Source organism: Cynara cardunculus (assembly GCF_001531365.2).
Source record: "Cynara cardunculus var. scolymus isolate 2C chromosome LG 2, CcrdV1, whole genome shotgun sequence".
NCBI lineage: Eukaryota > Viridiplantae > Streptophyta > Magnoliopsida > Asterales > Asteraceae > Cynara > Cynara cardunculus.
This window is the reverse complement of record NC_037529.1, coordinates 41,647,254-41,657,614: the sequence shown is the minus strand read 5'-3', so window position 1 is coordinate 41,657,614 and position 10,361 is coordinate 41,647,254.

The window sequence follows — 10,361 nt, the reverse complement described above, 5'->3', positions numbered from 1 at the left end:
ACAAACTTGTACTTCTTGAAAGCTTTGGTCAGCATGGCCATAGCTTGCTTTACTTCAGAATCAGAATCTCAGCTGTCACTATCTTCTTGCTCAGTGTCGCTTGACGAACTAACTTCAACAACCTTCTTCCCAGATCTGCTTTTATACTTCTTTTCCTTTTTCTCAGTTACAAGAGCTAAAGAATCAGAAACTTCCTTTTCCTTCTTCTTAGATTTACGGATCTCTAAAACATCTTGTTCATTCTGCTTCAGAGTTTCGTAAATTTCATGTATATCAATATCAGATAGCTGTTTGTTGAATCTGATATTGTTGGAAAATGTTTTCCACTCTGGTTGGAGATTGTTAAGAAATTTAACATTTATCTCGATGGTGGTTTAATAGATTCCGTTCTTCGTGAGCTCATTCAGCAGCCTAGCAAGACGGTTATAGACATCATCAAGGCTTTCTCCTTCCCTAGCCTTGAACTCTTCGTACGCAGAAATGCAGTTAGTGATCTTCAGTTGAGTTCCAACCTTAGATCCCATCATCATTTTCTCTATTTGTATCCACATGTTGTGTCCAGATGACTTGTAGCTGTCTATGCTTGTGTATATGTCATTGGTTAGTGCTTGCATCATGTATGATTTGCATAGCACGTCAGCATGTGATCTTTCCTTGTCCTCACGAGTATATTGATCTTTACGCTTTGGTAACTTCTGTGCAGGAATGTCCATAACAGRATCAGCTTCTACCTCCATAMAAAATTCAGCTGGGCCTTTCAGTAGAGATTGTAAAATCATTTCTCCTTCCTTCAATCTTTCAATGAAATTCAAAAATCTATMTCTCCAMTGATTGTAATCTCCTCTAAACAATACTGGTGGCTTGGTATCAGTACCAATCGCCATCGCTTCTTTTGAACTCATCTTTGTAGTATGAAAAATTAGGATCTACTGCAGTTCAAAGTTTGAATTTGAAAGATCAGTTTACAAAAAAAATGTATCTGATTAAAATGTAAACTGTAATATGCACACATTCAAGATAGGCAAATAAGCACAAAACTTGTCCGGATTAGCAATCCGCACAATGTTGTCCGGTTTAGAAGTCCGATCAACAATATATCCAATATGAACAAGTTATCCGGATTATGAATCCGGGTAACACACGAACATAAACCGCACAAAGATAAATTGGTCAACAAGTCAAACTTATTAAACCGATCAAAAATCAAATATATTCAATCGATCAAGAAAAGTCAAACACCGTTCAAAGTGAAATACCGTTCAAGAAACAAATACCGTTCAAGATACGATTTTAGGATAAACCGCTTACTTACCAAGCGGATTCCTAAACCGCACACTTACCTCACGATTGGTTAAACCGGTCAAAATCCGATCAAGATATTAAACCGCTTACCATGTCCTCGTGTTATCCGGTTTATTACTAATCCATACAAGCTATGTCCGGTAACTAGCCGGATTAATAAACGGTTCAAGCAATCCTTCCAAGTGTTGTTCGGTTTTACCTATATCCAAAAACAACTAACACCACACGGATTGTTATACCGCACAAGTCTTATCCGGATAAAATTCAGCCAAAAACATAAAATTTCACACTTTTTCCAAAAAAATGGATCAAAATATGAAAAAATATGAGTTTTTATAAACTTTTTCYAGAAAAACTAAAACTCGATTTTGGTCATTTTAAGCATCAAAACTTGTGAAAATCACAAAATGGTGTGAATCAAAGTTGTTTAGAATGCAAAACTGAAACTGGTGATGTAAATCTTGATTAAAAACACCCAAAAATGAGCAATTTATGACCCAAAAACCAATCTGGTAAAAAAAAATTCAAGAACAGTCAAGAACAGTGATGAACAAAGACGAATCAGATCGAAAAAAATTATAAAAAATTCGTGCAAAATGTGTAAAATGGATATCTTCAAATCCAAACTRCTGCAGCTTGCTCTGATACCAATTGAAAAGTCCAGATTTCATACGAATCTTGATGTGATCATCATAAAATCTCAAGAACAAAGATGAATGAAGATAGATTGGAGAGAGAAAATTATTTGGCTGTCAAATCACCTTTTTAGCATTAATGATGTAATCAATTGTGTGTAATTACAATTACAAAGGAAAGACTATTTATGCTAAGGAACATGAAGCTAAACTAATTACAATAAAACTAAGTAAATGGAGAAACTTGAATACAACATTTTAGCTCTAATCTTGAACCCAACAGCTTTGCATACAACCTTTCTCTTTTTAAGGGCTCAAGTATCAATCGAAGGTGTTCTGTGTGCTCTTCTTTGGTTTTAGAGTATATGAGAATATAATCGATAAATACAATAACGAATATATCAAGATATTCTTTACATACTCGATTCATCAAATCCATAAAAGCTGCAGGCGCGTTAGTCAAACCGAATGGCATAACCAGGAATCCATGATGTCCGTACCTGGTTCAAAAAGTTGTTTTAGCAATATCTTCCTCTTTAACTTTCAGCTGATGGTAACCTGATCTTAGATCAATCTTCGAGAAATAACTAGCTCCGACTAGTTGATCAAATAAATCATCGATTCTTGGGAACGGATATTTGTTCTTTATGGTCAATTTGTTCAGTTCTCAATAGTCGATACACATATGCATAGACTCGTCTTTCTTTTTCACAAACAGAACTGGAGCTCCCCGTGGTGATGTACTCGCTCTGATAAATCCTTTGTCAAGCAAATCCTTTAATTGTGTGACCAATTCTTTTAACTCTGACGGAGCTAATCGGTATGGTGTTTTGGCTACAAGCGCTGCTCCAGGTATTAAATCAAAAAATCAATAATTCTATCTGGTGGCAATCCGGATAAGTCTTCTGGAAAGACTTCAGGATAGTCACTAATAATCGGGATTAATTCTTGTTTCCCCTTCTCTTTCTTGGCATCTATTATATAAGCTAGAAATCCCTGACACCTCTTTTGAATACACTTTATGGCTTTCATCACAGATAACAGACCTGTATGACGATTCTGATGATCACCATATATAATAATTGACCCTCTGTCTGGCAACATTATTCTAATCATCTTTTTATCACAAAAAATACTGGCCTGGTTTTCTGCCAACAAATCCATCCCTATTACCATATCAAACTCTTCCATAGGCATGGGAAACAGTCTGATTGGTACCTCACATCCCTCAATCACAATAGTGCAGTTATCGAATACACAATTCACAGATACTTGGCCATTAGCAGTATCAACTACTAACTTGTCGTCAAGAGGTACAGAAATCATGCAAGCATATAAAGCAAATGATGGGAATACAAACAAGAAGTTTGCACCCGAGTCAAATAACACTTTAGAATGTAATGAGTTCACGAGGAATGTACCTATCACTACATCGGGTGTAGTTTTGGCTTCATGCTTGGTCATTTGAAAAGATCGACCCCACGCCCCTCCTAATCCTCCTCTACCTATGCTCGGTCTTCCACAGGCACTCGATGTATTGCTTCCCATGGTGAGTTGTGGAGCTTTCGATTGCAGGCAGTTAAGCCTGAGATGATCTGGCGAATTGGAATTGAAACACCTCTTTGTCATTGGGCAGTTCCGGGACAAATGGACCATATCACCGCATTGAAACATTTCCTTGGTTCAGTTTTACAATCTCCCTAATGAACTTGATGGCATCGGGGACAAGTTTTCTCATCAACCCTCTGGACAGGTCTGTTTCCATACTTCATAGCTTTTGGTCCTCTGTATCCTACTGATGGACCTTCCCATTTCCTCTTCTCCGTCACTCTTCCTTCTTCTTGCCAGCTTTTATTCCTTTTTGTTACTTCTGATGCATCGACAGTTAATGAAAATGTAGCCGGATTCATGGCTATTACAAACTCCTAAATGGATGGTTTCAATCCCCAAATGTATCTCTCCACTTTTCTTGATTCCGAAGAGATATAATGTTCTGCAAATCGCGAGTACTCAATAAAATTTTTTGTATACTACCTTACGGTTCTGGTTCCTTGTTCTAGTTTTAAGAAGTCTTCTTCCATTTGTCTGATGACAGCCTTTGGGCAAAACTGTTCCTTGAATCTATTCATAAATTATGTCCATGTCATAGTTTGTAAGATGTCAAGTCTGGCTAAGGATTCCACCTCCCACCAAAATAATGCATTTGACTTCAACACAGAGACTGCAAATCTGAATTCAACCGTTTCTGCACATCAGATGGTATTGAATATAGATTCTATCTCTTTCATCCAAAACATAAATTTAATTGGATCTTTTTCTCCCGAGAAGGTAGGTGGTTTACAATTCAAGAACATCTTGATGTCTCCTTCTCTATTATTGACAACCGGGACTGATGGATTAATCTCAACTCTGCCAGTCTTGATTCTGGCAGGAATCCCCATAATGGAAGTCAAGGTTTCCCTTAGCTTTCCCATTTCTTCGGCCAACATGTCTCTAGTTACATATTCTGGTTGAGGCATCTGTTCCTGGTTCATATTTTCAGAATTTGATTCTCCTTGGTATGTATTAACATCTGCCTGACTGACTCTGCCTCTGGTCTGCCCTCTGTTTTGGCCTCTGCCTCTACCTTTGCCTCTGCCCTTAGATGTACCAACAGGGGCAAGAACAAGGGAATCTTCTTCTTCATTGGGATTAAGGCGGGTGATCCTTACAGACCTTCTGGATCTACTAGTCATCTGTAGATATCAAAGTTAATGAGCACATTTTCACATTCCCAAATATAATAAAGTGCCCAAGTTCAGTTATGTACCTGTAGATTCAAAATTACATTGGCCAGATGTAATCTGAAAATACCTTACACACTAATCTCTTAACTTATCATATTTATTCCAAAGGTGCTAACTATGTCTGGGACCCTAATATACAATAAAATAGCTTAAGTCTAGGCATCATGCATGTGAATACCTAAATCCCTTAAACTCAGGCTCTGATACCAACTTCTGTAACACCCCCAAAACTCACATTGCATATAACACATATTTCATTCATAAAATACATGTTCAAGCCCACAAAGGTCCATAATATAAGAGTCTACATTACAAAATAAACAACTTAAAAATTCCAGGTACATACTCTTGTATTCAGAATATCTACCCTTCAAAACATATCCAAATATGATCTTCATAAAGCTAAGCACATAGGGAAATAATTCACATTTTCCCTTTTCTTTTACTATCATTATAATCTGCATTTCCTGCAACTAATATTTGAAAACACAAAATGAGGGTTAGACCTAGAGGCCTAGTGAGATTCCCTTTTTCCTTGTAGTTGCAGGGTGATAACCACCAAAACATTTATTCAAATAAAATCATTCCACATCTCAACATGTAAATCCACATTCTGTTTGAGTTCATCGAACCTCTGGTTCCAAAGACCAGATTTAGAAAATATTTAAACAAATAAGAGGACCAGAGCTCCTCTGGTTCCTCTACCAGAGCTTCTGGTTAAGCCAACTAGAGCCTCTTACTTAGTAAAAATTCTTAAATCATTCATAGATCAATCTCATAGATAATAAAATAGCTTTCCCAAGGATAAAAACACATTTTTGAAAAGATCTTGTATGACCAGAGCTCTGGTTCTACTAGCCAGAGCTTCTAGTTCAACCCGCATTGGCCAACCAGAGCCTCTCTGGTCTGTCTTTTGTTGTAAGAAACTTCTAAGTATAAAATCTTTTGAAAACTCTTTTAAAGTATGAATTGACACAGAGTTATTATCTATAGATACAGAGCCTCTGGTTTAACTAAAACATTTTAGCAAAGACTTGCATAATTTTCAAATCCACATACAGAACCCTCTGGTTCTACTATGAGGACCAACCAGAACCCCTCTGGTTCCTTTCAAGGAACAACCAAAGCCTCTCTAGTTTCTCTAAAACCAAACACTTGATCCAAAACAGATTTTTTATCCAAAACCAATAGCCATAGGCCAAGTTTTCCCCTTCTCAATAACATCAATACTATCATTTTTAATAAGAGCAACATCTTTCAGTCCTCAAATCACAAAGAAGTAAGAACTCAAATCTCTTGCAATCTTGAAAGATATAATAGCAAGAGCTATAATAACCACACACAATTGCCACCCTTATATCCAAAGGTACACCTCTCCTTGATATGTCACCCTTATCCCATGGTACACCTCTCCTTGATATGTCACCCTTATTTCCTCATCAAAATCTGTGGATTAGTTCCAAATGAAGACAGACCGAAGTCACAATCATCTTGATGAAACAACCTCCATAGTTTTATCCATAAAATCTATAGATTAATCCCAAACGAAGACAGACCGAAGTCACAACCGTCTTGATGAGATGTTCTCTATAGTTTTCAACCAATAATGGTTTCAAAACAGTTTTATCATCAAAACTTTCAACTCAAGAACACTATGTTCTTCAAATGATTTCTCAAAACATCAAATCCCTTTTTAATCCTTAAAACAGGATATCAATCCCAAAACTTGTTTTAAAGAAACAATTTCTTCCTTGTCTTTCCAAAACAGTTTCCAATACTCAAATTCATAACAATATCACCTTCAAACTATTAAAATAGTTTTACCATCTTTTCTTTCAAAATCAAACCTCAAAAACCCTGCAGTTTGTATAACAACATTTATAAAGGTTTTAGTTATCAAAAACTCACCTTATAAAGCAAAGATTATGCAGATTTTAAACATACAATAGATCTTCACACAACACAGAATCTTCAAACACTTTTGAGAAAAAAAATTCTTCAAGAATACTCTCACCGCCTTAAACACCTTTTTTCTCTTTAAAAGTTTCTTTCTCAAATAAATTGATAAGAGAAGATCTTATCTCTTTTTCTCTCTTTAAATATTTTCACCAAGGCGGTGGAGTTTTTTGATTAATATTAAATTCATAGGGTGGTGGGTTTTTATTATATTAAAACCATCTTTCTTCACCATGAAAATATCACATATTCTTATTTTAATGATAAAACCCATGTATGTTTCACACCATATACGTACACACATAATTCATGCATGCACAGTAACCACTTTTCACATATACGCTTACTATTCATGCACTTAATTTAATATCATGCATGTCATCACCTAATTCACATAATAACCACGTATAAAATTACCTCAACCCAGGTTGTCTGAAACCCGGATATAACACTTGTTGGGTCCTTGACATGCAAGAGGAGCTCATTGAGTTTGATAGGAACAAAGTCTGGTACCTTGTCCTACGTCCTTCTGACAAAACAGTGATAGGCACCAAGTGGGTCTATCGCAACAAGGTGGATGAAGAAGGTGTGGTAACCCATAACAAGGCTCGACTTGTTACTCAGGGTTATAGAAAATAAGAAGGGATCGACTATGATGAAACCTTTGCAACAGTGGCTAAACTCGAAGCAATTCGACTCTTCCTAGTCTTTGTTGCCCATAGAGACTTTAAAGTCTGCCAAATGGATGTAAAGAGTGATTTCCTTCATGGAAAACTTCAACAGGAAGTTTATGTTGAACTCCTCCAGGGTTTCTTGACCTAAGTATCCAAACCATGTCTATCGTTTGAATAAGGCTCTTTATGGGTTAAAATAGGCTCCTCGTGCCTGGTATGATACCCTTTTCTTGTTTCTCATCTCTGAGAAATTTGTACGTGGAAAGATTGACCAGACCTTATTTCTTAGGAAAGTTAAAAGTCACATCATTCTAGTCCAAATTTTTTTCGATGATATTATATTTGGTTCCACTAATCCTTCTTTGTGTTTTCGATTCACTGACCGCATGAAGAAAGAATATTAGATGAGCATGATGGGAGAACTAACCTTCTTTTTAGGTCTCCAAATCAAACAGTCAGATAAAGGTATCTTTATCAGTCAAAGTAAGTATGTTCGTGACATGCTGAAGAAGTTTGATCTATCTAATAGTTCATCTATGAAGACTCCAATACCTCCTCCACTCTCTCTTAACAAGGATCCAAATGGAAATCCTGTAAACGTAACTGTTTATAGAAGAATGATCGGCTCCCTGTTGTATCTTACAACTAGTCGACCAGATATCATGTATTGTACTTGCTTATGTGCACGATATCAATCTGAACCTAAGGAATCTCATCTGATTGCTGTAAAACGCGTCTTCATATATCTTAAGAGAACTCCTAACTTGGGTCTCTGGTACCCTAAAGGTTCAGGTTTTGACTTAATAGGTTACTCGGATAGTGATTTTTCAGGTTGCAAAATTGATAGAAAAAGCACCACTAGAGGCTGTCAACTTTTAAGTGGAAAGTTGATGAGCTGGACTAGTAAGAAGCAAAACTCAGTATCTACATCAACCGCTAGAGCTGAATATGTAGCTGCTGGTAGCTACTGTGCCCAAATTCTTTGGATGAAAAACCAGCTGAAAAACTACGATCTTTAGTTTTCAAAGGTTCCTATCTATTGTGATAGCACTAGTGCTATTGCAATTGCAAATAACCATGTACTTCACTCCAAGACCGAACATATAGAGATCCGATATCATTTTATTAGAGATCATGTTATGAATTGTGACATTAAACTTCACTTCGTTCCAACTAATTACCAGCTCGCTGACCTTTTCACCAAGCCTCTTGATGAGACAACATTTAACATCTGATCAGCGAACTGGGGATGCTAAACGCTGAAGAATAATTCTCTTCAACTTTAACATCGATCAGTAAGTGAAATGATTCAGTGCTCTATCTCTGTCACTGAACTCGTGAGAAAATATATCTATTCTCTCTATGGTATGTTTACTTATTCCTTTTTCTTAAAAACTTAAAACTTTCATTGAAGCTTTCTTCCTTCAGTGATCAACTTGTTTTAAAAGGTTTGTTTCAGTGATTCTTGTGCTCACTAAACAGTTTTATAAGTATATCTCTCATATACTTATCTTTTCTTAAAAAATTAAATGATCACTGAACCTTTCCTATTCAGTTATTCAAATTGTTTTTTAAAACTCAGGATCAGTGATTCTCTTATCACTGACACTGAAGTGTTTCTTTCTTTAGTGATCAAAAAAAAGTTTCAAAAGATCTTTTCAGTGTTTCTTTTAACACTGAATGACTCTTCGTTTTCTTAAAAAAATTTCATTTTTAAATGAAATAGTTAATGAACCGTCTTATGACAACATTCTTTGTTTATAATGCGCAACACTTTGTGACGTGCAAAAAGGTCTGTCACACGCGACCTCATTTAGTGTCATCCAATCATGGATGAAAACGTGACATCTTTTTCATCATGGCCCTTTTCCTCAACCGTCATCTTTTTCTCTCTCCTATCCACACTCTCTGTGACATTCTGTCATTTCTGAGTTTCAAGTTAGCACTTTATTATAGATCATATATCTAGAATTGTAAATTTGCTAGGATCTAGTCATGGTGGTTAGAGTTCATCTGACTTAGTTCCCAAGTTTAATTTGGAAGATCACACCTTGACGGGTAACAGATAAAGTTAATTTGCGTAATGCCAAATATTTTAGCAATTCTCCAAATAAAATAAAGTTGATATTATAAACTTTTAAATAAAAATACAAAAGTCCCATTTGAATGTCCACATAATTTATCAAAAGATGGAGTTTTGGAACTAATATTTTTATTTTATTTATATTGGGTAAATTATAGTGGGTTTATTTTTATTAAGAAAAATAAAAGTTTTATTTGGGTTGGGCCATTAAAGGTCAGCCCACTTCCGTCTTTAAAATCCTTATATAAATACCCCTACATCCTTAGAAAAACTCTCATTTCCAAACTCTCTTAGTTTAAGCTTTTCATCTCTCTCTCTCTCTCTAAAACAAACCACCCTCCAGTCGATTCCTTCAAGCAAATCTTCAGGAAAATTCTGTCAATCGTTGAAAAATAATCAAGATTTTAAGACAAAGGTTATCATCTTCCTACTCCCATTTCTTGGCTTTTTAGTTAAAATTCTGGAAAGATAAAGAGGGGAGACTATTCATCAAAGACATTAGAATGTCTTCAAAAAGGATGATAATCCACGATCCATATTCTTTGATTTTTTTAAGAAAGTAGGAGAAAGCCCCTTTGCATGCGAAGTCCAATCATGAAAAATATGTTTTGAAGTATGGAAGAATCTTGCATGCATCCCAAATCGATTTGTACATCTTCAAAATTTAATGAAATCGGAAAATAATTTCTGAAGACTAACCGTTTTTGGTAGTTTAAAAATCTTCAGAAAGTGTTGAGTAAATGGTTGTCACTCGAAGAGTGTGCAATCTGTTTTGGGGGCTGTGTAATTCTAGATTGTAAGGTAATAATGAGTGACATAAACCCACTCAAATTTCTTGATATTTGGAAAAATTGGCAGATATCATTATTTTGAATGATGTAAAAAGTGGACATAAAAATGACTTTTGGAAGGTTCCTACTTTTAG